General features: G+C 43.0%; 1 protein-coding gene across 2 annotated transcripts in view; it reads left to right on the forward strand.

The window, feature by feature from the left end:
• Window positions 1-5,046: 5,046 nt before the first annotated feature.
• Window positions 5,047-27,575, forward strand: part of LOC135227032 (ATP-dependent RNA helicase TDRD9-like) — a 564,113-nt gene continuing 541,584 nt past the window's right edge. Inside the window, exon 1 of one of the 2 annotated variants that reach the window (XM_064266821.1) lies at window positions 5,047-5,215. The gene's annotated coding sequence lies outside the window, so the exon portion shown is untranslated. The remainder of the gene's footprint in view (window positions 5,216-27,575) is intronic. The other variant, XM_064266820.1, reaches the window with a different exon arrangement.

A 27,575-nucleotide genomic window follows, 5' to 3' on the forward strand; every position in this document is an offset into this window, starting at 1 on the left:
GCAAAGACAGAAAATGTGTAAATAAAAAAAAAATGGTGAAGCACGTTGTTTTTATAAGAACAATTTAATCTCCAATTGTAAATATTTTGGAAAAAATCTGATCATAGACAAGTCTATCAGTTTTTCTACTTCTGTAGTTTTTATTTTTACCTGAACATCCTTCTACGAAAAGGAGAATGATTTTAGAATATAGTAAAAAGTAATGGAACAAACAAAATATAGTGTGCACTGTTTTACTTATGATAGGTATAGTCGCCTAAACATACAGATGTTTTGTCCTTCTTCAACGGATTCCAATCTAATTGAAAAGACAAAAAACCAAAGATGTTCTATTGAATTGTCAGTTTCTTCGTCTTCTGTTTGAGATCTTCCTGCAGTTTTGCACTCATCACAGAATGAACTTATTAACCAAACTTTCTCGTGTGACTATTTAAAGCCTCGTGCAATAAGGATTTCAGATAATTTATATTATTATTATTATTATTATTGACAACGCAGTTTCACGTGCCTCCAAATCTATTCTCTCTCTCTCTCTCTCTCTCTCTCTCTCTCTCTCTTCTCTCTCTCTCTCTCTCTCTCTCTGACATCTTAAAATGAATCTTCATTATTTGCAAAAAACAATTTTCATAATGAGTTGAAAATTTATTCTAAAAATACAAAAGTCTGTATTAACAATAACGAAACATATATTTAAACATTAGAAATGAAAATAAGAGGCTTCCATTGTTTATGAATGGTAGTCAATGACCCAATGAAAGCATACAATTTTGGCCATGTGGGAAATTGAAGCTTCTAAACAAAGGCGCATGAAGCTTGTTCAAAGCACACAATGGCTGAAAAAAAGTCAACATGTGATCCGTGTTAGTTGGGCTATATTTAGTAGACCATGGAACTATAAACTTTCATAGTTCTATTAGTGCAGCGGCATAGCAAACCAATTGTGCATTTTGTGATGGAAGCACCAAATATGAAGGAATGATCAAATATTATATGGGGAACATTTTCAGGTATGGAACCACTTTTGTAGTAATCCCAAAGTCGCCGCCATATTGGATTTCAAAATGGCGGCTTAAAAATCTTTAATTACAGATAATTCTGGTTATATACCAGCTAGAGACTTGGTTTTAATGTCTAGATATACATATTTGAGGTCAAGGAATTGAATGGTTCTAGTTAGAAGTTGATTTGGTGATGCCATATGATTTCAAGATGGTAGGCTAAAAAAAAGAGAAATTTATGACTGATATATTAGGTTCTGTGTCAGCTATATACTTGATTCTGGTATTTTTCTTTCTATTCCAGATTTCAACCATGTCGAAACCGTTCAAGGTAGTTGATGTTTCCAAGCCTCTAACTCCCACACCAAAACTGGACTGGGAACTCTGTGTTCTGTGTCAAGCTGATAAAGAAGAGTCCCTACAGTGTCCTGCTGCAACTAAAAGAAAAGATTCAGGTGCTGGATACAAGACATTTGAGGACAATATGTTAGCATTCAGTGAACTAGGTGAGCTGCCACAAGATATGGACTTACAACAACTAGATGAAGGCCAAGGGATAGCTGCCACTCTGGCTGCCCACCAAACCAAGTGGCACAAGTCATGCAGGGTGAAATACAACACTACCAAGCTACAACAGGCACAGAAAAGAGGTCATTCTGAAGGAAGCCCTGCCGCCAGTACAAGCACAGATGAGTACAAGCGAACTAGATCTAAGGCAACTTGTGTCGAAAACATACGCAATCATCTATGCTTCTTCTGCCACCAACAGCTTGGTTCAGAGTTTCATCAAGTAGCGACACTGGAACTAGATAAACACGTTCGCAACGCTGCCGAGATTCTTGAGGATACCACTCTGTTAGCCCAACTGAGTGCTGGGGATATGTTGGCAAGAGAGGCCAAGTACCACAAGAAATGTTTGACATCCCTATACAACCGCGTGAGGGCAACAAAAACGCTGAGGAAAGCCAGAGCAAAGTAGATGTCATTTCAGCAATAGTCCTTTCTGAACTGGTAACATACATAGAGGAAACTGCAAAAGAAGAGGACACTGCTTCTGTGTTCAAGATGGCAGACCTCACTAAGCTGTACACAACGAGAATGGAACAGCTCGGCATTGTGCTGGAAACACGAGTCCATACAACCAGACTCAAGGAGCGAATCCTGGCATATTTGCCTGATCTTCAGGAGCACAGAAAGGGATGAGATATCCTGCTGGTGTATAAGGAAGACATTGGCAGTGCACTAGACAAAGCATGTCAACATGACATTGACAGTGATGCTGTGTGCACCCTGGCCACGAGCTGCCCAGCATTATAAGGAAGGATATGTTCCAGTCATCTCAGCCTTTCAATGGTTCCTTCTCAGACAAATGCCAAGAAGAGTCTGTGCCACAACTGCTGCTGACAATGATCTCCATGATGCTAGAGAGTGCAGGCATCAAAAACCAGGCACGTCAATCATTGTCCTCGGCATCTTTGACCATAGCTCAACTAATCAAATACAACAGTGTGAAACATGGGGCGAGATCAGTTCCATTTATTTGTGAAGGAACGTCTGGCAGACAGATCCAAACCACTCAATGATGTCATCAAACGCAACAAACTTACATTATTTGCATCCATCAAGGTGAAAAGTGCCAATAAGAGCAAGCAACAACTCGCCTCTGCAAGGAGTGATTCAGAGCTTTTCTCCAGACTATACATCTCATGCCAAACCAGAGATGGTGATCTTGAGCAGTTCTTCAAACATGAGAACAGTGCACACCCGCCTGCACTATCACAAAATGGACGGATCCGCTTTGGTTCCAAATCTGACTTGCTGGGGCCTTTGGAACAGCTTCTTGAACCAACGTCTCACCCACCACAAGTCTCTTCTGTGATCCTCGATGGGGTTGCAGTGGTTCAAATGCTGAACCCTGGCCACAGCAAAACATTTCTTGACTATGCCACAGACGTATTCGTTCCATACATTCTGTCACAGCTTCAAAATCATTCTCGTCTGGATCTAGTGTGGGACCGCTATGCAAACTCAGGCAGCTTGAAGGCAACTGCAAGGGCTAACAGAGGCAAGGGAATCCACAGACGTGTTAATGGCACTGCCCTGTTACCAGGGAACTGGCACACATTCCTCCGTGTCGACGAGAACAAGGAAGAACTCTTCCGCTTCCTGTCTAAGCAGGTCATGGAGTCCATCAATGTGCCAGAGAAACAGCTGATTGCTACTGACGGTGAACAGGTAATCTGAATCCCTGTTTATATCAATATGTTTAATACATGTACCCACATTGTCATGGATCTGTAATATAAAAATTAATGTTAATTTCATATAGATTTTTTTGATGATCAGTTGACCGCCTTCACCAAATATATGACATTTTTATGCTTATATCAACAGGTCATTGCTGTACCACCCTTTGAAGACACAGGAGCTTTGGCCCCATGCAATCACGAGGAAGCGGACACGCGCATGATGGTTCATGCAGCAGATGCTGTTAAATCTGGCCACCACAGAATACTCATCCGTACCGTGGACACAGATGTGGTGGTTCTTGCTGTGTGGATGGCCCAGGAGCTACATGAGGCAGTTGATGAACTATGGCTAGCAATTGGTACTGGCAAGAGCTTCCGCTACATAGCAGCACACAAGCTGGCTGCTTCACTGGGGCCAGACAAATCCAAGGCACTGCCAGTCTTCCATGCAATCACAGGGTGTGATACAGTCTCGAGCTTTGCAGGTCGTGGCAAGATAACTGCATGGGCAGTATGGGACATTTTCCCAGAAGTGACAAATGCATTTCTGACCTTGGCATCTGCACCAAGTGAGATTTCTGAGGACACATTGGCAACCCTGGAGAGATACATAGTACTCCTGTACGACCGAACATGTACATGTTCAGAGGTGAATCTGGCAAGGAAGAAACTCTTTGCAAAGAAAGCGCGATCTATTGAAGCAATACCTCCAACACAGGCAGCCCTAGAACAGCATGTGAAGAGGGCAACGTACCAGGGTGGATATTGTTGGGGGCAGTCTCTTGTCCCACGCTGCACTCTACCATCACCATGTGACTGGGGATGGGTGGAAAAGGACGGACAGTTTGATCCTTTGTGGACAACACTACCAGAAGCTGCCAAATCCTGCTATGAACTAATCTCTTGTGGGTGCAAAAAAGGTTGCAGTGGGAGATGCAAGTGAAAGAAAGCAGCTCTGAAATGCACAGCACTATGTGGCTGTGATGGTGATTGCTCAGACTGATTTGGAACTGTGCAGAACTTACGTGTTATTGAATTGATTGATACGCAAGTTCTTTTGCTTGTCGTGTGTATAATTACATGCATATAAATGTACATAATAATTATGGGATTATCACTTGATTATCAGTTGATAATGTGAATTAAAACATGTTTCATTACAACTATTTAATTCCTTGGCTTCACATTTGTACATCTAGACACCAGAATCAAGTATATAGCTGGCACATAACCAAATATATCAGTCATAAATTTCTCTTTTTTTAGCCTACCATCTTGAAATCCAATATGGCGTCACCAAATCAACTTCTAACTAGAACCATTCAATTCCTTGACCTCAAATATGTATATCTAGACACTAAAACCAAGTCTCTAGCTGGTATATAACCAGAATTATCTTTAATTAAAGATTTGTAAGCCGCCATTTTGAAATCCTATATGACGGCCACTTTGGGGTTACTACAAAAGTGGTTCCATATCTGAAAATGTTCCCAATATAATATTCTATCATTCCTCCATGTTTGGTGCTTCCATCACCAAATGCACAAGTCTTATGAATTTTTTTGCTATGCCGCTGTACTAAATATGGAGTAGACATACCGGCAAGCGGCAACCGCCACCGATTCCACTGTTCTAACTTCTGTTCCTCATTTGGAATTTGGAAATGTCATCCCTTGTCTATATTTTTTTGATAAAATGATACGTGCGTTTACATCGTATTTTTTCAAGGAAAATAATCGAGTTAGAGATGTTATTGTAAAAATTAAAACGTATGATGATTTTAATAATAAGTCGCAAGATTGACCACTCATGAATTCCGACAAGTTTCCAGAAAGAAGTTAATCGCTCACCATTCACGAAAGACACGTGTCCGATATCTAGTTCATCCAGGTCCAGTTACAATTCAGACAATTTCGAGAACCAAATAGAATTCCGATGCCCATGTGGTTTTTACGAATGTGAAACAAGGTAGGATTGTGTGTGTTCTTTAGCCATATAATTTTAGATAGATTCGTGGATTGAAATTACCTTCGAGTTTAAAAGCACCAGAAAGGAATGGAGGGTTGTTGTCCCCTAGGCTACACCTAGCCTACTAGGTATACCTAGGTAGGGGACTTTCTGTCTTCAAGTTAGTGCTAGAAATTCATTGAAAAATATGTGCTACACAAGAGTGATGTTCATCATGTTTGAAATATTGGATAATAAATTGCGTAGCCACTGGAAATGTAGGCTAGGTAGCCTTTGGCAATAGCCTAACTGTTAGGTAACGACCTTGCATACTAGGTACCTACTGGAGTTAGTGGGTAGACCTAGGCTAGGGTAGTATAGCTTAGGGCTACGCAGGTTGGCCAGTTTAGTTTGTAGTACTGCGATACTCAAATCTGACTCGACATTCTTTTTTATCGTCCAAAATCTCAGACGCAAGGTAACATTGCAATTAAGTAGGTTCTGTTAAGTTTTTGAATTTTTTGTTTCCAATGTCACATGTCGACAAGTTGCGAAGGTAATAGGGTAAAATATCACAGCAGGCCACCTACAATCAACGCTAGCCACCCTCCGATAAAGTACATTATAACGCGTCCTGACACCGGAGATGGGCATCAGTCGCGACTTCTTGTTGGTGAAAAACGGAGCTAAAGACCTCTACTCTCCTTTCGAAGTAAGCATTTTCTCCAAAGTTAGAAATTAAGGCCAAATTTTAAGATTTAAACAGAGGGTACTGAAAAGGGTGGCTACAGCATTGGAAATCTCACCAAAACGCTTTAGAAATTTTCCTTACAACTAAAAATGTTTCGAAGATTGACGCTATCTTGATGTTTACGGAGTCGCTTGTGTCAACAAACTTCCCATTTCATGTGTTAAAATCTGCACACCACTTGTACCCATAGACGCTGGGCACTTTCTTCACAACAATCGTAAACCCACCTCTTACCAGCACTTATTCGTACTTATTTCAAGGGATTACGCTTCTTTGCGGCGTTTATTTTAACGCTCGTTCAAATTGTTTATCAGTGTTGTAATGGTATGTTGTTTACCCTCCGAAACTAGGTAATAGTAGTCTTACCAAAACGGGGAAATAGGGTAGAGACTCACGACTGCCAACCTCATCCCGGTTATAAAACGGGTCTTATTCACTCGATATTAATTGGGTGAACATGAATACAATTGCAACGGAGCAGCACTTACAGATTAGCGGGCCCACTCGACCGCCGACGAAATCGGCGGAAGAACACCAAAAACAATATGGCGGCGATACCAAAACAACAACAAACAAAGTAGGGAGCTACTACATATCCGCGACGATCGATTTAGGGTAAAACATCAAAGCAGGCCACGCAGGCCAGCTACCATCAGTGCAAGCCACCCTCGAAAAAGTACATTATAACGCGTCCTGACACCGAGATGGGCATCAGTCGCGACTTGTTGTTGGTGAGAAACGAGCTAAAGACCTCTACTCTCCTTTCGAAGTAAGTATTTTCCCCAAAGTTAGAAATTAAGGCCAAATTTTAAGATTTAAACAGATTTAAACAGAGGGTACTGAAAATGGCGCCCACGGCAGTGGAAATCTCACCAAAACGCTTAGAAATTTTTACTTACAACTAAAATGTTTCGAAGATTGACGCCATCTCGATGTTTACGGAGTAGCTTGTGCAATAAACTAACCATTTCCTGTGATAAATCCGCACACCACTTGACCCACAGACGCTGGAGCACTTTTATCACAACAATCGAAACACGATTTCTCATCAACAACAAGCCAGGCGTAAACAGCTGTTGGGGTAGAAGATGACGAGAAGCGTTCTCTTGGCTAATTTTTAAATAAGTAGTAAAACATCAATATTTTACAATATTTATGATGATTAATTTGAAAATATTCGTTATTGAAAAAGTAACTCGCCTCTGACTCAAATTTAAGTAATTATTTTTCTGAATTAGAACGTTCTTTCAAGTTCTGTATTATGACGTCACGGCATCTTGACTTTCGTACCTATTGTAAATAATTGCTATACTCAAACTGTCATTGCAGAAACAGTTTACCAGTTATTCGTGCAGATTGTTATCAGCTATACATGTAATTGTTATAATCGTAATGCGCATATATATCTTTATTATTTACTTTTTGGATATATGAAGATGTTTTACTGCTGGATTATCGCCGTAGTGTGACGCAATCGTTTTCGGTCCATGGGCCTCTGTCTGTTTCGCACATAAGAAATTATGGGGGCCGAATTTGCAATGACCAGAAAGTCGTTAAAAGAGGAAAGTTAGCATTGAGGGGCATATGTTTTGACTGAGAAAAATACAAATTATTCAATAGCTAGCTTGTAAAAAATACTTGGTTATAAAAAACTTGATTGACAACTAAGCAGCATGTCTACTATGGGTTTCAGAGACAGTGCAAGCACGTTTTTGGGCAATACCTATTTCTGTAACGAACACTCGTAACAGAACGAGATTTTGCTATAGTGCATTACACCCAGTGCCGTAATTTATAAGGGTATCGTGAATCACTAATCGTAAAGAATAACGACACTTGTCCTTGTACCAAGAGACAAAAACTCCATTATGCAGAATGGATACGAACACGCGTATAAAGCTCCACCTACCCTCTCCCCCCCCACCCACCCCCTCCACCGCCATCCCTTTTCTTCTTCGTTTCCTCCGCCTTCCTTTCTCTCTCTCTGTTGCCATTAGGTATGTGTTGACCCTCCAAAACTGGGTAGACTACACACAAAAACGTTGAAATTGGTGAAATTAGGCTATGTATTGGAAGTATATATACATAAATATTAAAGCAATTTTATCATTATTGCATTACTATGACAACTAGAATTCATGGAAACAGTTTATAATAATGAACGGCGTATGTGTGAAGCCTCCAATAATGTGGCAACGATGATTTTGCCATTCTTAGCATGCAAACATTAAAGCATGCAAACATTAAAGGTTACATTTATTTCTGGCATACGATTATTTAAGAAATTCAAAATACTAATAAAGACTGAAATCAATGAAAAGTGCTAGCAAAAACAAAAAAGCAAAAAAAAAAAAAAACGTAGTCGTTCCTCTATGCACTTTTCCGTATTCGTTCCTCTATGGTTTTCGGCAGCCAGATGTACGAAACGTTAGAAACATTTGATTTTATCTACGTTAGAATATCTGTAATTTTTCGGGGTAATTTGGTTGCTAAAAAGGGATAATATACATGAATTAAATCAAAATTTTTAAATAACAATGTAAATTTAAACTAAATAACGAGTAAAGTAAACAGTTTAGGGAATAAAACTTTGCAGTTTCGTCGTCTGTCGTCGTCTGTCGTCGTCTGTCGTCGTCTGTCGTCGTCTGCTGTTTGTAATTGTGTTTATGGCGCGCGCGCTTAGAAACCAGGAACAGCAACGGGTTTAAAGTGCAATGTGGAGTGAACTGAGACCAAAATGTGTATAATAACAATCAAATAAGCACTGTGGAGTTTCAGTCGTGATGGCAGTAAGGATAAAAACCGCCGATTACAAGGTAAGAATGAATTCAGTTCCAACCATAACCCCGGGAATAACAAGTTTATACTTTCACTAATATAGGCAACAAAATGTTGTTTTATTGTGCTGATTACAACTGCAATCTTGAGTAAGATCAATAAAACGTTACATACATACGCTAACATTGTTCAAATGAGTGCTGGGAAGGCTGGGGAAAGATGTGTCCGTCACTGATGAGAACCGTCCATGAAAACGTAGCCGCCATATTGGATTTCAAAACTGCCTTGAAAACATATTTTACGAAGAGCATCACATGCTTATTTTAGTTCGTATGGGCTTTCATATATCACAATATGTTGACGAAACTTCAGTCTTTTAAATGGTATGCTTAGAGTTGCAATTGTATTCATGTTTCACCAATTAAATATCGAGTGAATAAGACCCGTCCACCGTGATGAGGGTTGGCCTGAACTGATGTTTCCCCCTATGTGTGCTGTCAGGAAGGCCGTGGCGGAACGGCGCTTCGCGCCTTATCCGCAAATTTAAAGATTCTTGGCAGGCACGGCATGTTCTGGCAAGAGGTAATGTTGCGCTGCGCGCGCTAACCACAGGGGTTACAGTAAGGCTACTTACCGTGGCGGATGGATTTTGGGGTCCGCGGATACCAAAACAACAACAAACAAAGTAGGGAGCAACTGGCCCGGTAAAGTGTAAACAACCATTGCAACTCTAAGCATACCATTTAAAAGACTGAAGTTTCGTCAACATATTGTGATATATGAAAGCCCCCATACGAACTAAAATAAGCATGTGAGCTCTTCGTAAAATATGTTTTCAAGGCAGTTTTGAAATCCAATATGGCGGCTACGTTTTGCATGGACGGTTCTCATCAGTGACGGCCACCATCTTTCCCCAGCCTTCCCAGCACTCATTTGAACAATGTTAGCGTATGTATGTAACGTTATTGATGTTACTCAAGATTGCAGTTGTAATCAGCACAATAAAACAACATTTGTTTGCCTATATTAGTGAAAGTATGAAACTTGTTATTCCCGGGGTTATGGTTGGAAACTGAATTCATTCTTACCTTGTAATCGGCGGTTTTTTATCCTTACTGCCATCAACAACTGAAACTCCACAGTGCTTATTTGATTGTATTATACACATTTTGGTCTCAGTTCACTCCACATTGCACTTTAAACCCGTTGCTGTTCCTGGTTTCTAAGCGCGCGCGCCATAAACACAATTTCGAACAGCAGACGACGACAGACGACAAAAACTGCAAAGTTTTATTCCCTAAACTGTTTACTTTACTCGTTATTTAGTTTAAATTTACTTTGTTATTTAAAATTTTTGATTTAATTCATGTATATTATCCCATTTTTTGCAACAACCAAAATTACTCCAAAAAAATTACAGATATTTCTAAAGTAGATAAAATCAAATGTTTCTAACGTTTTCGTACATCGGCTGCCGAAAAACCATAGAGGAACGAATACGGAAAAGTGCAGAGGAACGACTACGTTTTTTTTTTTTTGCTTTATTGTTTTCGCTAGCATTTCATTGATTTCAGTCTTATTAGTATTGAATTTCTTTAATAATCGTATGCCAGAAATAAATGTAACCTTTAATGTTTGCATGCTTAATGTTTGCATGCTAAGAATGGCAAAATCATCGTTGCCAACATTAGTGGAGGCTTCAACATACGCCGTTCCATTATTATCCTGGTAAGCGTCCGCCCCTGATGAGCTCGCTGCTAACGTACCGTCACGCCCGCAATTGGAAGAAAAAGTTTGTATCATCACTGGAGATTCAGAACTAGAGCTCTCATCATCAAATAGGTTATCAATATCACACTCCTCATTCTAGTATTTGGTTGATCTCACCTGAAGAAATATGCCTCTCTTTGAGACATTCATTGTGAAAGACGCGAAATCCAAATTTGTCTCGATAAACGCCCGAAGCGTTATTGAAGAAAACTAACAGGGACAGGCAGTTTTCTAGCATAAGCGACCACCAGGAAAGAGTTGCCAGCCTGGAAATAAGTTTCCCATGTGCTGAGAGTGTTACCAAATGATGTTCCTACACTTTCTATACGAGTAAACGTTATTATTACGGGGCTGACGGCTTGACAAGCACAGTTAAAGTCTTGAACGTAATATCCCGTTGAAGGCGCTACCGAGTAGATCGCTGTAAACGTATTATTACGTGGGTGACGCTTAAACAGGTTATAAACTGTTTCCATGAATTCTAGTTGTCAATAGTAATGCAATAATGATAAAATTGCTTTAATATTTATGTATATATACTTCCAATACATAGCCTAATTTCACCAATTTCAACGTTTTGTGTGTAGTCTTATACCCAGTTTGGAGGGAGGGTCAACCACATACCGAATGGCAACAGAGCGAGAGAGAGAGAGAGAGAGAAAGGAAGGCGGAGGAACGAAGAAGAAAAGGGATGGCGGTGGAGGGGGGGGGGGGGGGGAGGTTGGGGTTTGGGAGAGGGTAGGTGGAAGCTTTATACGCGTGTTCGTATCCATTTCTGCATAATGGAGTTTTTGTCTCTTGGTACAAGGACAAGTGTCTTTATTCTTTACGATTAGTGATTCACGATACCCTTATAAATTACGGCACTGGGTGTGAATGCACTATAGCAAAATCTCGTTCTGTTAAAGAGTGTTCGTTACAGAAATAGGTATTGCCCAAAAACGTGCTTGCACTGTCTCTGAAACCCATAGTAGACATGCTGCTTAGTTGTCAATCAAGTTTTTTCATAACCAAGTATTTTTTACAAGCTAGCTATTGAATAATTGTGTATTTTTTCCAATCAAAAACATATGCCCCTCAATGCTAACAATTTCCTCTTTTAACGACTTTCTGGTCATTGCAAAATTGGGCCACCCCATAAATTTCTTATGGTGCGAAAACAGACAGAGGCCCATGGACCGAAAACGATTGCGTCACACTACGGCGGATAAATCCAGCAGTAAAACATCTTCATATATCCAAAAAGTAAATAATAAAGATATATATGCGCATTACGATTATAACAATTACATGTATAGCTGATAAACAATCTGCATGAATAACTGGTAAATGTTCTGCAATGACAGTTGAGTATAGCAATTATTTACAATAGGTACGAAAGTCAAGATGTCGTGACGTCATAATACAGAACTTGAAAGAACGTTCTAATTCAGAAAAATAATTACTTAAATTTGAGTCAGAGTCGAGTTACTTTTTCAATAACGAATATTTTCAAATTAATCATCATAAATATGTAAAATATTGATGTTTTACTACTTATTTAAAAATTAGCCAAGAGCACGCTTCTCGTCATCTTCTACCAAAAAACAGCTGTTTACTCTGGCTGTTGTTGGTGAGAAATCGTGTTTTCGATTGTTGTGATAAAAGTGCTCCAGCGTCTGTGGGTACAAGTGGTGTGCGGATTTATCACAGGAAATGGAAAGTTTGTTGACACAAGCGACTCCGTAAACATCGAGATGGCGTCAATCTTCGAAACATTTTTAGTTGTAAGTAAAAAATTTGTAAAGCGTTTTGGTGAGATTTCCCCCCCCCCCCCCCCCCCCCCCCACTGCCGTGGGCGCCATTTTCAGTACCCTCGTGTTTAAATCTTAAAATTTGGCCTTAATTTCTAACTTGGAGAAAATACTTACTTCGAAAGGAGAGTAGAGGTCTTTAGCTCCGTTTCTCACCAACAAGAAGTCGCGACTGATGTGGGCCCATCTCAGTGTCAGGACGCGTTATAATGTACTTTTTCGGAGGGTGGCTAGGTGTTGATTGTAGGTGGCCTGCTTGGCCTGCTGTGATGTTTCACCCTATTTGTAGTATATATACATATTAGAGCAATTTTATCATTACTGCATTACTATGACAACTAGAATTCATCGAAACAGTTTGTAAATGCATCGGCGTATGTGTGACGCTCCACTAGATTGGCAACGATGAGCATTTTTCCTCACGTCGTCCTGCTCGTAAGTATACATCGAAACATTTGTAATTTTTGGGGGTTAATTTGGTTGCAAAAAAAAGGTAATGGACATGAATTAAATAAACATTTTGAAGTAGAGTAAAAACTAAATATTGAGTAAAGTAAACAATTAAGGGAATAAAGCTTTGCATCTCATAATCAGTGTTGTCGTCTGCTGCTCGTAACTTTGTTTACGGAGTGAGTGCTTAGGAAACACGAACAGCAATGTGGTTCGAGTGCACTGTGGAGTGAATTAAGACCAAAATGTGTATAATTACAATCAAATAAGCACTGTGGAGTTTCAGTTGTGATTGGCAGTAAGGATAAAACCACTGATTACAAGGTAAGAATGAATTCAGTTCCAACCATAACCCGGGAATAACAAGTTTTCATACTTTTCAATAATATAGGCAACAAAATGTTGTTTTATTGTGCTGATTACAACTGCAATCTTGAGTAAGATCAATAAACGATACATACATACGCTAACATTGTTCAAATGAGTGCTGGGAAGGCTGGGGAAAGATGGTGGCCGTCACTGATGAGAACCGTCCATGCAAAACGTAGCCGCCATATTGGATTTCAAAACTGCCTTGAAAACATATTTTACGAAGAGCTCACATGCCTTATTTAGTTCGTTATGGGTATGGGGCTTTCATATATCACAATATGTTGACAAAAACTTCAGTCTTTTTAAAGGTGGCATGCCTTAGGAGTTGCAATTGTATTCATGTTTCACCAATTAAATATCGAGTGAATAAGACCCGTCTACCGTGATGAGGGTTGGCCTGTCGTGATATTCTACCCTATGTGTTTACCCTCCAAACTAGGTGTAAGACTTACACAAAACCGGGGAAATAAGTGAAATTAGCGTATCTGTTTGTAGTATATATACATATTAGAGCAATTTTATCATTACTGCATTACTATGACAACTAGAATTCATCGAAACAGTTTGTAAATGCATCGGTGTATGTGTGACGCTCCACTAGATTGGCAACGATGAGCCATTTTTCCTCACGTCGTCTGCTCGTAAGTATACATCCGAAACATTTGTAATTTTTGGGGGTTAATTTGGTTGCAAAAAAGAGATAATGGACATGAATTAAATAAACATTTTGAAGTAGAGTTAAACTAAATATTGAGTAAAGTAAACAATTAAGGGAATAAAGCTTTGCATCTCATAATCAGTGTTGTCGTCTGCTGCTCGTAACTTTGTTTACGGAGTGAGTGCTTAGGAAACACGAACAGCAATGTGGTTCGAGTGCACTGTGGAGTAAATTAAGACCAAAATGTGTATAATTACAATCAAATAAGCACTGTGGAGTTTCAGTTGTGATGGCAGTAAGGATAAAACCACTGATTACAAGGTAAGAATGAATTCAGTTCCAACCATAACCCCGGGAATAACAAGTTTCATACTTTCACTAATATAGGCAACAAAATGTTGTTTTATTGTGCTGATTACAACTGCAATCTTGAGTAAGATCAATAAACGTTACATACATACGCTAACATTGTTCAAATGAGTGCTGGGAAGGCAGGGGAAAGATGGTGGCCGTCACTGATGAGAACCGTCCATGCAAAACGTAGCCGCCATATTGGATTTCAAAACTGCCTTGAAAACATATTTTTGTACATGAACTTTCCTGTCAGACATATACTTAGCTTACGTCTCTGACGTCACGACAGAATTCAAAACTCGCGGCTAACGCGACAGGTAGGTCAGGTGATCTACCTTACCCGCCACTGGGAAGCGGGTGTAAGAACCAACATACCTTTCTTGCCAGATTTTTTCTGTCGTCGGTGTCGACCACACCTGTTGTCGGTACCTCTTGACAGTTGGATTCTTTTCTCGTTTTCGCCCTGGATTGTTTCTACGGACTTTTGGTGAAGTACCCGATATTTTGGCCTGGCATTCGCGATTTGTGAACAGTTATTGGACTTTTCTTTGGATTTTTCTTGGATTCATGATGTCTGATGTTGATACTAAGAAAACTGCTATGTTAGAGTTTGGTGTTATGACCTGAGTGTAAGGTGAGGCTACCGAAAGGCTGCGGTAGACCTCACACGGTATGTTTAAAGTGTAGAGGGAATGAATGCACCTTTGAATAATCCATTGTAATGAATGTGAAAAGCTGAATGAGGATGAATGGAAGTCTTTGTCTTCCTACTTGAGGAAGTTTGAAAAGGATAAAGTTAGGAAAGCTTCTTCTAGAGCAGTTGGAAAACTTGTATTAGCGAGTTGGAATATAGATAATCCTATTTTAGAAGTAGCTCCTTTGTCAGTTTCAGCTCCTGCTCCCTGCACCGAAGCCGAAGATGCGCCTTCGGAAGTGGCCTCCATGAACGCCACCATTCGCAGTATGGAGAGGAAAATCAAAACAATTAGAAGGTAAGAGTGATTCCAATAGTGATTTGTGCAGTGAACCCAGTGGCAGTGGAGGGTGCGTACTGGATCGGCTCCCTAATGCTTCCAGGCCTAGACCTCTTCCAGACTCCCAGTCCCAGAGTGGAGGAGGAAAGTCGAAAGCCGCAGGAAGGTTAGGGAGCATCCCCAACGGTCAGGCGTCCCCTCGGTAGCTCCTGTGATCGTTCCCAGGCTACCTTGGATCGCTCCAAGAGAGAAATATTGCGCCAATGCTTCTCGTCTTCGCCTTCGCCTTCTCCGAGGATGGAGCTCTTCGGAAGCCTCGCGCCCTCGAAGAGAGCCTGGAACGCTCCCTGCGGCCCGCCCTTCCAGCCCTGAAGTTTTTTCGGAAGAGCCTGAGGTGGAAGCGAAGAAGCGTAAGAGATCTCAGGAGTATCGTTCCCCGAGCGGAGATCGAGCCTCGTCACCTGTTCACGAGTTTGTGAATTCTCCTGCAAGGGTGTTGGCTAACCTTCAGGCGCAGATTTCGGCTCTGGCGGCTCTCTCTGCGTGTCTTCTCGTCGTAGGAAGGACGTCTCGCTTCCTATAAAGAAGTCCAGGCTCCCCTCTCTGACTCTCGCTATTCGACGAAGAACGGCGCGCTCACCTGTGCGTTCGGATTCTCGCAGGAGACTTTTTCTGCTTCGGACAAGATCACATCTGCGTCCAAGCGCCATTCGCCTGACAGACAGGTTTCTCCTTGGACAAGGAGCAAATCGGTCCGCGTAGGAGATCTTCACCCTACAGACGCTCTTCGAGACAGGGGATCGCTCCCCTTGACGGGGCCAAGAGCCTAGTAGGCGCTACTTCGCCTCGTAGCCGCTCCTCGTCTCGCCTCCACTCTCCCGGTTGACAAGCGCCCTAAATTGGGACAGGCGCCCTTCGCTGGACAGGCGCCCTTCGCTGGACAGGCGTCAAGAGCTTGTTAGGCGCGTTTTCTCCTGGCAGGCGCTCTTCTCCTGACTTTCACTCCTCTGAGTCAGGCGCCAGCCGAGAGCCTAGCAGGCGCTTCCCCCTTCCCCCCCTTGTAGGCGCTCACCTAGTATGGCGCTCGTCGCCAGAGATCCTCTGCCTCGGTTCAGGCGCCAAGAGCCTGGTAGGCGCTTCTCGTATGGCAGGCGCTGTTCGCTGGTAGCCGCTTCTCCTTGGATAGGCGCCAAGAGCCTGATAGAAGTTCTTCAAACAGGCGCTCTGCGCCTGACAGCGACTTACTCCTGTTAGGCTCCAAGAATCTGGGAAACGCACTCCTCCAGACAAGAAGGATGTTGCGAGTAGACACATTTCTGAAGCATTGTCTCCAAGACGTATACGTCTTACTTCCTCTAGAGACTCTTTAAGAATAGTCGCGCCTCTAAGGATCATGAGGGGCTCTTCAGCTCAGGAAGAAGGAACAGGACCCCAATCAGAAGAAGAAGGACCAAAAGACTCCTCTGTTTCCTCCTATAAGAGGCTGACAGAGTTACTCGCTGCAAGAGTTTGGAGATATCCTTTCTCCTGTGGCTCCTCCTTCTCCTCTTTCGTTATTCTCCACTTCGAAGACGTCGAAGGTTTCGTCTTGTGTAAGGATGAAACCTACTGTTTCCATGAAGAAGGCGCTTAGAGGTTTTGGGGAATGGCTCCTTTCTAAGGAAGAGAAAGGGAAGAGGCGGTTTTTTCTTTCCCTCCGTCTAAACTGACTGGCAGATTGGGATTCTGGTACGAATCGGGAGAACCTTTAGGCCTCGCTCTCCCTTCGTCTGCGGACTCGGACTTCTCTTCATTGGTGGATTCTGCTCGTCGTTCCGCCCTCTTGTCCGCCAAGACTACATGGGGAATGAACGAACTTGACCACCTACTGAAGGGAATGTTCCGAGTCCTGGAAGTTTTCAACTTCCTTGATTGGTCTTTAGGTGTTCTGGCTAATAAGACCCAGACCCCAGATTCTCTGTCTCCTGAAGATCTTAACTGCGTCCTCACTTGCATGGATAAAGCAGTGAGAGATGGATCGAGTGAAGTCTCCTCACTGTTTGGAGCTGGAGTTATTAAGAAACGGTCTGTCTACTGTTCGTTTTCTCACGAAGGCAGTTTCACATGCGCAAAGGGCCTCGCTTATGTATGCTCAACTCTCTCCTCTTCTGTTCCCCAAGAAGATTATCAAGATGTCGAGTGCCCTTTCAGCTAAGGCTATTCAGGACATGTTAGCCCAGGCGGCCAGGAAACCCTCGCTCTGTCTTCCAACCCAAGGCCAAGAAAGAGACTCCTCTGAGACAGGAGCCCTTTCGAGGAGGACCCGCTGGTCAGAGGTTCTGCAAGCAGAGGGACTAGACCTTTTAAGAGAGGTAAAACCTTCTCTAGGTCAGCAGAGGGAAGAAATAGCGCTCAAGGACTCCAGACAATCAGTGGTTGCCAGACTAGAAACTGAAATTTTGCCGACGTCCTGGGCCCACAAAGGGGCAGACAATTGGTCCCTATCGATTGTCAGCAAAGGATACCTCATTCCCTTCTCGTCAAGACCACCATTGACGACAACTCCGAGGGAGTTGGTAGCCAAGTACAAGGAACCCATCATGAATCAAGCCCTTTCTCTAGCAGTAGATCTCATGCTAGAGAAGGAGGCTATAGAAACTAGTGAAAGATCCCGCTTCGGCGGGCTTTTCACAAAAGACTATTCCTAGTTCCGAAGAACCTGGCAGGAGGATGGAGACCGGTGTTGGATGTAAGCGCCCTGAACGTCTTTGTGGAAAAGAGAAGTTCGCCATGGAGACAACTTCCTCAGTGTTAGCGGCTCTTCGTCCAGGGGACTGGATGGTGTCTCTAGACCTTCAGGACGCTTACTTTCATGTGCCGATCCATCCTTCTTCACGGAAGTATCTACGATTCGTGATGGGAGGAAACATCTTCCAATTCAAGGCCTTGTGCTTCGGCCTATCGACTGCACCCCAAGTTTTCACGGGGTTAATGAAAAACGTGGCGCAGTGGCTACATTTGGAGGGTAGTGAGGGTGTCGCTTTATCTCGACGACTGGCTAATCAGAGCAGAGTCTCAAGAAAGATGTCTGGAGGACCTTCAAAGACCCTTACATTGGGCAAGTTCTCTGGGACTTCTGGTGAACTTCCAGAAGTCTCAATTAATCCCCAGTCAAGAGCGGATCTATCTGGGGATTCGGATAGCTTCTCTGGCTTTCGGGCTTTTCCGTCGCCAGAGAGGATAGCTCGTTCCTACGAGAAAATAACGACCTTCCTAGAGAAAGATGCATGCCACAGCGAGGGAGTGGATGAGTCTGCTGGGGACACTTCTGTTGGAGCAATTCGTTTCTCTAGGAAGGTTGCATCTCAGGCCTCTACAGTTCTTCCTATACCAGAACTGGAGGCGTCTCTCCCTAGATCTGGAGTTCTCCTTCAAAGATCTCAAGGGGAATCAAGAGAGACCTTCGGTGGTGGAACGACCCACTTCGTTTTGTGGAAGGAATTGTCTCTTTACATGCCGAACCCCAGCCATGTGTTGTTTTCCGACGCATCGGAAGCAGGTTGGGGAGCGACGCTCGGGACAAGAGAAGTGTCAGGCACCTGGAAGGGGGATCAGGTGTGCCTGGCACATCAACAAGAAAGAGTTGATGGCAGTCTGGATGGCATTGATAGCCTTCGAGCCCCACGTCCGAAATGCAGTAGTGCAGGTCAATTCGGACAACACAACAGCCTTGGCGTACATCAAAAAACAGGGGGGGACGCACTCCTTTCCCTGTACGAAACAGCAAGGGATCTGCTGCTGTGGTCTCAAACAAGGAAGATCAGTCTTCTCACCAGATTCGTACAGGGAGAAAGGAACGTCAGGGCCGATCTCCTGAGCAGGAAGAATCAACTCCTGCCTTCCGAGTGGACCTCCACTCAGAGGTATGCCAAGACCTGTGGAGAAGATGGGGCAGACCTCACATCGATCTCTTTGCAACAGCAAAGAACGCAAGAATCGAACTTTACTGCTCCCCGATATCAGACCCAGGAGCAGTATCAGTGGATGCGTTTCTCCTAGATTGGACAGGTCTAGACGTCTACGCCTTTCCCCCCTTCAAAGTACTGGGACAAACCCTCAAGAAATTTGCTATCTCGGAGATGACAAGAATGACGCTAGTAGCTCCGTTCTGGCCCGCCCAAGATTGGTTCACAGAGGTACTGGAATGGTTGGTGGACTTTCCAAGAGCACTTCCACAAAGACAAGATTTGCTCAAACAACCCCACTTCGACAGGTATCACAGAAACCTCCCCGCTCTCAATCTGACTGGCTTTCGACTGTCAAAAGTCTTGTTAGAGCGAAGGGGTTTTCGACAAAAGCTGCTAAGGCTATCGCCTCAGCTAGAAGACCTTCGACTCTTAAAGTCTACCAGTCGAAGTGGGACGTCTTTCGCCGGTGGTGCAGGAACCAGAAGTTTTCTCTTCCAGTACCTCTGTGACTCAGATAGCAGATTTCCTAGTTTTCCTCAGAGAAAAATGCGGTTTGGCAGTATCTACTATCAAAGGATACCGAAGCATGCTGGCTGCGGTGTTCAGACATAGGAATTTAGATCTTTCGAATAACAAAGATCTTCATGATCTATTAAGATCTTTTGAATCTTCCAAGAAAACTTCGAACGAAGTTCCAAGTTGGAATCTGGACGTGGTTCTTCGTTTCCTGAGGTCCGCTAGGTTTGAACCACCACATTTAGCCTCCTTCAAAGATCTCACGAGGAAAGCTCTCTTTCTCATGGGCTTTAGCATCCACGCTAAAAGGGTTAGTGAGATTCATGCCCTAGAAGGAAGGGTAGGTTTCAAAGGAGATTCCGTGGTTTGTTCCTTCCTTCCTTCGTTTTTAGCAAAAAATGAGAACCCCTCAAATCTTGGCCAAGGAACTTTGAGGTTCGTGGTTTATCGGCCCTAGTAGGGGAAGAACCTGAAAGAACACTTTGCCCTGTTAGGAGTTTAAAATACTACCTTCAGGAAGAAATAAAACCCCTTTAAGGGCATTGAGGGACAGACTATGGTGCTCTAGTAAAGGAACCCCAGCCAGACCATTGTCGAAAAATGCGCTGTCTTTCTTCATTAGAAGTGTTGTGAAAGAAGCACATAGATCTTGTAATGAAGAACATTTCAAGCTCCTAAAAGTCAAGGCTCATGAAGTGAGAGCAATTGCCACTTCCTTGGCCTTTAAGAAGAATATGTCTCTTCAGAATCTGATGAAAACTACATTCTGGAGATGTAATTCAGTATTCGCCAAACCACTACCTAAAAAGACGTCAGTATACGTATGACGAGTGCTTCGCGTTAGGCCATACGTATTGGCGGATTCGGTGCTGGGGCAGGGAGCTGGAACATATCCTTAGTAGTTTTTTCCCTTGTTTTTGTAATTGAGTTCATATGGTTGTATGAAAAATGATGCAGGTAGGCATCTTTTTCGTTTCGTAATACTAATAACTTTAGTTTGGTTAGGTGATCGGATTTGGTTTGAAGCTCCCTGCGTTGGTAGTGGACAGGTTCTGTCATAGAAGCGGGTGAAACCCCCATTGACATGACGCCGACTTGGATTCTGCTAAGTAAGCGGATATCAATCCCGTTAGTAGACCCAAAGAGTCTTTTCAGCTGTAGGTCACGCCCTCGCTGTAGCTCTTATGGCTATGCAGACTAATAGACAGTATCTATGAAGTCTTCAGCCTAAACAGGTAAGAACCAAGGTTATTTTTATCCTACAACAGGTGTTGTTTACCTTTTCTTTGTTATTTTCTGTCTTGTACCCTCCACCAAGGGTGTCAATCAGCTAAGTATATGTCTGACAGGAAAGTTCATGTACAAAAATGATATTGTTATTTTACAATAAAGTTTTGTACATACTTACATGGCAGACATATACGATTGATGGCCCTCCCCAGCCTCCCCTAAGGACGAACAGGTATAAGAGAGAAAAAATCTGGCAAGAAAGGTATGTTGGTTCTTACACCCGCTTCCCAGTGGCGGTAGTAGATCACCTGACCTACCTGTCGCGTTAGCCGCGAGTTTGAATTCATGTCGTGACGTCAGAGACGTAAGCTAAGTATATGTCTGCCAGGTAAGTATGTACAAAACTTTATTGTAAAATAACAATATCATTTTACGAAGAGCTCACGTGCTTATTTTAGTTCGTATGGGGCTTTCATATATCACAATATGTTGACGAAACTTCAGTCTTTTAAATGGTATTCTTAGAGTTGCAATTGTATTCATGTTTCACCAATTAAATATCGAGTGAATAAGACCCGTCCACCGTGATGAGGGTTGGCCTGTCGTGATATTCTACCCTAATTCTATGTCCGCTATTTTTTTGAAAATTATTTTCCTATAGCCTATAGTGTTTTGAGTTGCTTTATTAAGACTTTATCGTTATTTTGGGTGGGGGGGCTGGATTTTAATAAACCCACAGGGCCACTACTGTAGGGGCAATGCTTTTCCACCAATGGGGGAAACATCCGAGTGGACTAGTTGATCCAGTCTTGCCTGCTTGTTGATCCACCCTCTGAAAAAGTACTTTTAACACATCTTGACACTGGAGATGGGCACCAGTCATGAGTCATCAGCAGTGGGAGCAGTATTTTTATATACTAGGCACAGGATATTGGTACGGCAGCCGTATCCCTGATAGCGATAGATATTGGTATGGCAGTGAATTGCGCATGCGTCAATTTCAGTCTTCCTGCTGTACAAACAACATAAGATTAGTGGGGATACGTCAGATTCTGTTAGAGGTGCCGTATCGCACTACTGACTTGCTGTAGGTACGGCAGTTTGCTAATCATGCAGCAGTTGTCGCCAAAACAAAATATTTTGACAGTAAATGGAAATATATGAAAATCACAATAATACTTTAACATACTTAGATTTTGACTATATATACGAAAAATAAAACTTAACTAATCGGTCTGTGTACTTCAAATCCTCTTTGAATCTCCTTTGAACCGTGTAATAATTCGTCAGTTTTCACCGAAAAACAAACTTTTCAGGTTTCAACAAGCTGAAGAAAGCAGTAGACGTCTACAAAGAGTCAAACTTCCAGAAACTACATCCGTAGGTCACAAACGATCGAATCGATCTTGAAAAGAGCTCCAAAGAGGAGATTCAAAGAAGACTTTAAGTAATCAGAAATCGTGCTCTGCTGTATTCATGGTAGTAAAGAAAACTGCCAAAGTCGATCCTGTGGTAAATGGCCTAATCAATCTTAAGTAATCATCCAAATCAGGTCTATATTAACAGCATGTTTCACATATTGGATGCACTATGGACTGCTGCACTACATTACTAGCTAAGCTTCAAATCTTCTTTGAATCTCCTCTTTGGAGCTCTTTTCAGGGCTGATTCGATCATTCATGACCTACAGATATACAATTGCTGGAAGTTTGACTCTTTGTAGACATCTATTGCCTTTTTCAGCTTGATGAAACCTGAAAACATCTTTTTTCAGCGATAACTGATGTATTATTACACGGCTCACGTTGCAAGGTCGTCATTTCCTTGCTGTCACTGATAGGGTAAAAAACCGAAGGGTCCAGAATGGACCATGTACGATCAGCTTGGACAATCCCAAAAAAAGTACATTATAACGCGTCCTGACATCGGAGATGGGCATCAGTTGAGACTTTTTGTTGGTGAGAAATGGAACTAAAGACCTCTACTCTCCTTTCGAAGTAAGTATTTTCTCCAAAGTTAGAGATTTAGGCCAAATTTTAAGATTTAAACAGAGGGTAGTGAAAACGGTGTCAAACGTAGTGCAAATCTCACCAAAATGTGTTCAACATTTTTACTTACAACTCGAAGTATTTAGAAGATTGACGCCATCTCGATGTTTACGGAGTCGCTTGTGTCAATAAATTAACCATTTCCTGTGATAAATCTGCACACCACTTGTACCCACAGACGCTGGGGCACTTTCATCACAACAACCGGAAAACTTTTCCTCACCGAGTAAACAACTGTTTTGTAGGAGACGACGACGAAGAGTGCACTTCGATAATTTTTTAATTTAAAATAGTAAAACATCAATATTTTACATATTTATGATGATTAATTTGAAAATATTCGTTATTGAAAAAGTAACTCGATTCTGACTCAAATTTAAGTAATTATTTTTTGGAATTAGAACGTTCTTCTAAGTCCTGTATTATGACGTCACGGCATCTTGACTTTCGTACCTATTGTAAATAGGGTAAAACACCACGGCAGGCCAACCCTCATCACGGTGGACGGGACTTATTCACTCTATATTTAATTGGTGAAACAAGAATACAATTGCAACTCTAAGCATACCATTTAAAGACTGAAGTTTCGTCAACATAAGTGATATATGAAACACCATACGAACTAAAATAAGCATGTGAGCTCTTCGTAAAATATGTTTTCAAGGGCAGTTTTGAAATCCAATATGGCGGCTACGTTTTGCATGGAAGGTTCTGATCAGTGACGGCCACCATCTTTCCCCAGCCTTCCCAGCACTCATTTGAACAATGTTAGCGTATATATGTAACGTTTATTGATCTTACTCAAGATTGCAGTTGTAATCAGCACAATAAAACAACATTTGTTGCCTATATTAGTGAAAGTATGAAACTTGTTATTCCGGGGTTATGGTTGAACTGAATTAATTCTTACCTTGTAATCGGCGGTTTTTATCCTTACTGCCATCACAACTGAAACTCCACAGTGCTTATTTGATTGTTATTATACACATTTTGGTCTCGGTTCACTCCACATTGCACTTTAAACCCGTTGTTGTTGCTGGTTCCTAAGCGCGCCCCACAAACACAGTTACGAACAGCAGACGATGAAACTGCAAATTTTATTGTAGTGTCTTACCGAACAATTATAGAGCCGTGATTTCCACGAGCGGCAGGATACTAAATTCAAATTTAGCGCGTCGGCGTCGCCAACACTGGTGGTGATGACGTCATCTCCCTCCACTCGCGGGAGAACCAGGTACAACTGCCCAGGTGAATCCAATTCTTTTCCTGCCGGCGGTCCGGTGAACATCGGTGGTCGGTGCGGTTGGATGACTTTTGCTTCGCTTTTTTTTTTCTTGTGGAATTGATCTTCGGAATTGGTGAAGTACTCTTTTTGGCGTTGTTGTTATTTTTGCTTTTTATTTAGGCGTTGCCATGTCGGATTCTAGTCCGTCGGGAGTTAGGTTTTGCATCTCAGGATGTAAAACTTAGATTATCCAGTTAGAATATGATCACACTAAATGTGTTAAGTGTAGGGGCGGGACAGGTTTGTTCAGACAGATCGAACATGTAACGATGTAGTGATTGGACTGATTCTCAATGGAAGTTTTTAGTTCATACTCGGAGAAATTAGCTAAAGACAGAATTAGAAAAGCAGCGCTTAGGGAAAGTAGACTTAGCTCCGCTTCGTCTTGCGATGCTTCTGTTCCTTCTGTTTCTCCTCAAATTGTTATGTCTCCTTTAACTACACCTCCTATTCCTCCTACTAATCCCGCTTCTCCGGCTTCCCGTGTAGTTTCTTCCGACACCATTGCCAGTCTGGGAATCGAGGTTAGATCAGAAATTTTCGGTACTAGCGAATACGGTTTTGCAACTTGGTAATTCAGTTAAGACGTTTTTGGAGAAAGCGGCTTCAGGTAAGAGTGTAGTTGAGGGTGCGTCTGTCTGTCCTGACACGTCCTCCTAGACAAAGGTCACTGTCCAGCTCCCCCGCACCGGGGAGAAGACATACCGGAAGTCCAAGGGAGTCGACGGGATTTTGCCCACAGACAGGCGCCCTCTCTTGTTGAGCCTGTTGCGCCTCAACAGGGCTCGGTTAAGCGTTGGAAAGGTGTTGCGGTCAGACGCCTTTCGAATGATTCAAGCGATTCGTCTCCGGTCGCGCGGCGCTCTTGGCGAGATTCGCCCGTTTCGCGTCCCTTAAAGAGGCGTTCAGGCGCCGATTCTTCGCCTCCTCCAGTCAAGCGGTATAATGGAGCCTGAGAGTAGGGTTGCGCCTCGGCCGTTAGCGCTGCTCGTCGCCTCAATCTGTGCCTTTTTCGGCTCCATCTACTAGTAGAGATTGTGGTTTTAGCGCTGTAGCTAGCAGTTCTAAGGGTGTTTCTTTAGGCGCTTTTTCGTCTGTTACGCCTGATGCGCCTGTTTCGCCTCGAATTCGGCGGCTCCAAGCGAGGCGCAAGTAGTTTTTCCGCTCCTGCTGAACATTTAGGCTCTTCCAAGCCTACGTTAACTGTTTTTGATTCGTCTCTGGCGCCTTTGCGCAAGCAGTTAGAGATGTTAACCAACTGGATGAATGAGTCCAAGGGTGGTTCGAAACCTTCAGATCCGGTTGTAGTTCCGTCTACTTCTTCGGCGGTATCGGAGAATGAAGAAGTAGAGGAGGAGGATTCACATCACCTCTCGTGTTATTCACGTCTCCTTAGATGTCTTCTGGTATCTTATCAGATTATTTTGAGAAAGCGGCTCCGCGCTCCCCAACTTCGACTTTTTTGATGAGGAGGAAAACTTCAGACCCTCTCCCCCCTCCCAAACTTGTTCTATCTAAAGCGGTTAGACATTCGTTGAAAGAGACGGAGAAATGGATGTCTATGAAAAGAGACTTAGGGAAGGCTCTTTTGCTTACCCTCCCTCTAAGTTGCTTCGCAAGAGGTATAGGTTTTATGTAACTGGGAAGCTCCTTCTCTGGGAGTTTCTGCCTCCTCCCAGGGAGACTTCTCCAGTTTAATCGACTCCTCTCGAAGATCTTCTTTCGCCAGGCAGCGGAAAGTTTTCTTTACAGCGCTGAGTTGGACCACGTTGTAAAGAATCAATTTAAACTTTTGGAAGTCTTTAGCTTCCTTGATTGGACTATTGGCGCTTTAGCGGCCAAGATCGAAGACTGTCCTTCTCTTTCTCAGGAGTTAGCGGAGGATTGGATTGGTGTTCTGTCCTGTGCGGACAAATCCATTAGGGATGGATGTGATGAGTTAGCTTCGCTCATCGCCTTTGGTACCCTTAAGAAAAGGCAACTTTGGTGCTCCTTTGCTTCTAAAAGGGTTACGTCCCAACAGAAGTCGGCTCTCTTGTTTGCTCCTTTTGTGAAAGATAACCTCTTTCCAGACGATGTAGTGTTGTCAATTTCGTCTGCGCTAGATAAGAAAATCTACTTCGGATTTACTGGCACAGTCTACTAAGAGACCTAAAGCTCCTGTGGAGACTGTTCCTTCGGTTTCTCTCTGGCCCAAAGCGCCTTTTCGAGGGAGAAAACCCAAGCGCTTCTTTCGGCCGAAATCGAATTTGCGACCTCAGTCTAAGGCCTCGGCCAAGGTTAACAAACCTTCCAAATGAAAGCTCGGTTCTTCATGCACCAGTGGGAGCCAGGCTGGCTCTTTTTTTTTGGAAGAATGGGAAACAGAGGAGCAGAAGCCTGGGTAGTGCAAGTACTCAAGTTCGGCTATCGTATTCCTCTCGTTTCACCTCCCTCGACTCCTCACATGTGCCAATCCATTCCAGGCATACTCTCCGGGCTCAGACAAATTTCTGGCGCTAGCCGCAGAAGTGGAAGCGCTTGTTCTCAAAGAAGCGATAGAACAGATAGAAGGGGATTTTCCTCCAGGCTTTTACAATCGCCTTTTTTGTAGTTCCCAAGTCATCAGGGGGCTGGAGGCCAGTTTTGGATGTGAGCGCCCTGAACTTGCATGTCCAGAAAACAAAATTTCATATGGAGACCACTCGGTCGGTTCTGGAGTCCATCAGACAGGGGGATTGGATGGTCTCTCTGGACATGCAAGACGCTTATTTTCACATTCGATACATCGCGATTCTCGGAAGTACCTGAGGTTCATGTTCGAAGGCAAGGTGTTTCAGTTTCGGGCGCTTTGCTTCGGACTAGCGACCGCTCCTCAAGTTTTCACCAGGGTTCTATCCTTGATAGGAAGCTGGCTACACATTAGGAGTAAGAATCTCCCTCTATCTGGACGATTGGCTTCTCCGGTCGGAATCAGAGAGTCGGTGCATGAAGGACCTGAACAACTCTGGATCTTGCCAGAAAGTTAGGAATTCTGGTCAACAAACAGAAGTCCCAGTTGGTTCCATCTCAGAGCATCCTTTATTTGGGGATGATCTGAATGCTCAAGTTTTTCGGGCTTTTCTGTCCCCAGAAGAGGGTTCAAGGCTGTCTGGAGACAGTTCAGGAGTTCTTGGACAAAAAGGTAAGTTCTGCCAATCAGTGGATGAGGCTCCTGGGCAAATTGACGTCAGTGGAGAAATTTGTGACGTTGGGAAGACTGCACATGAGACCTCTGCAGTTTTTCCTGAGAGCCTCTTGGTGCAGGAAGACACAACCAGACTCGATTACCTTTCCTGTCACAGATCAAATAAAAGAGGACCTAAGGTGGTGGCTCTCTCGAGCAAGGTTGGAAGAAGGGTTAGATTTCGACGACCCATCCTCCCGAACCTACAGTTCTTTTCCGACGCATCGGACACAGGTTGGGGAGCCCCTAC

The sequence above is a fragment of the Macrobrachium nipponense genome, chromosome 15, assembly GCF_015104395.2.
Source record: "Macrobrachium nipponense isolate FS-2020 chromosome 15, ASM1510439v2, whole genome shotgun sequence".
NCBI lineage: Eukaryota > Metazoa > Arthropoda > Malacostraca > Decapoda > Palaemonidae > Macrobrachium > Macrobrachium nipponense.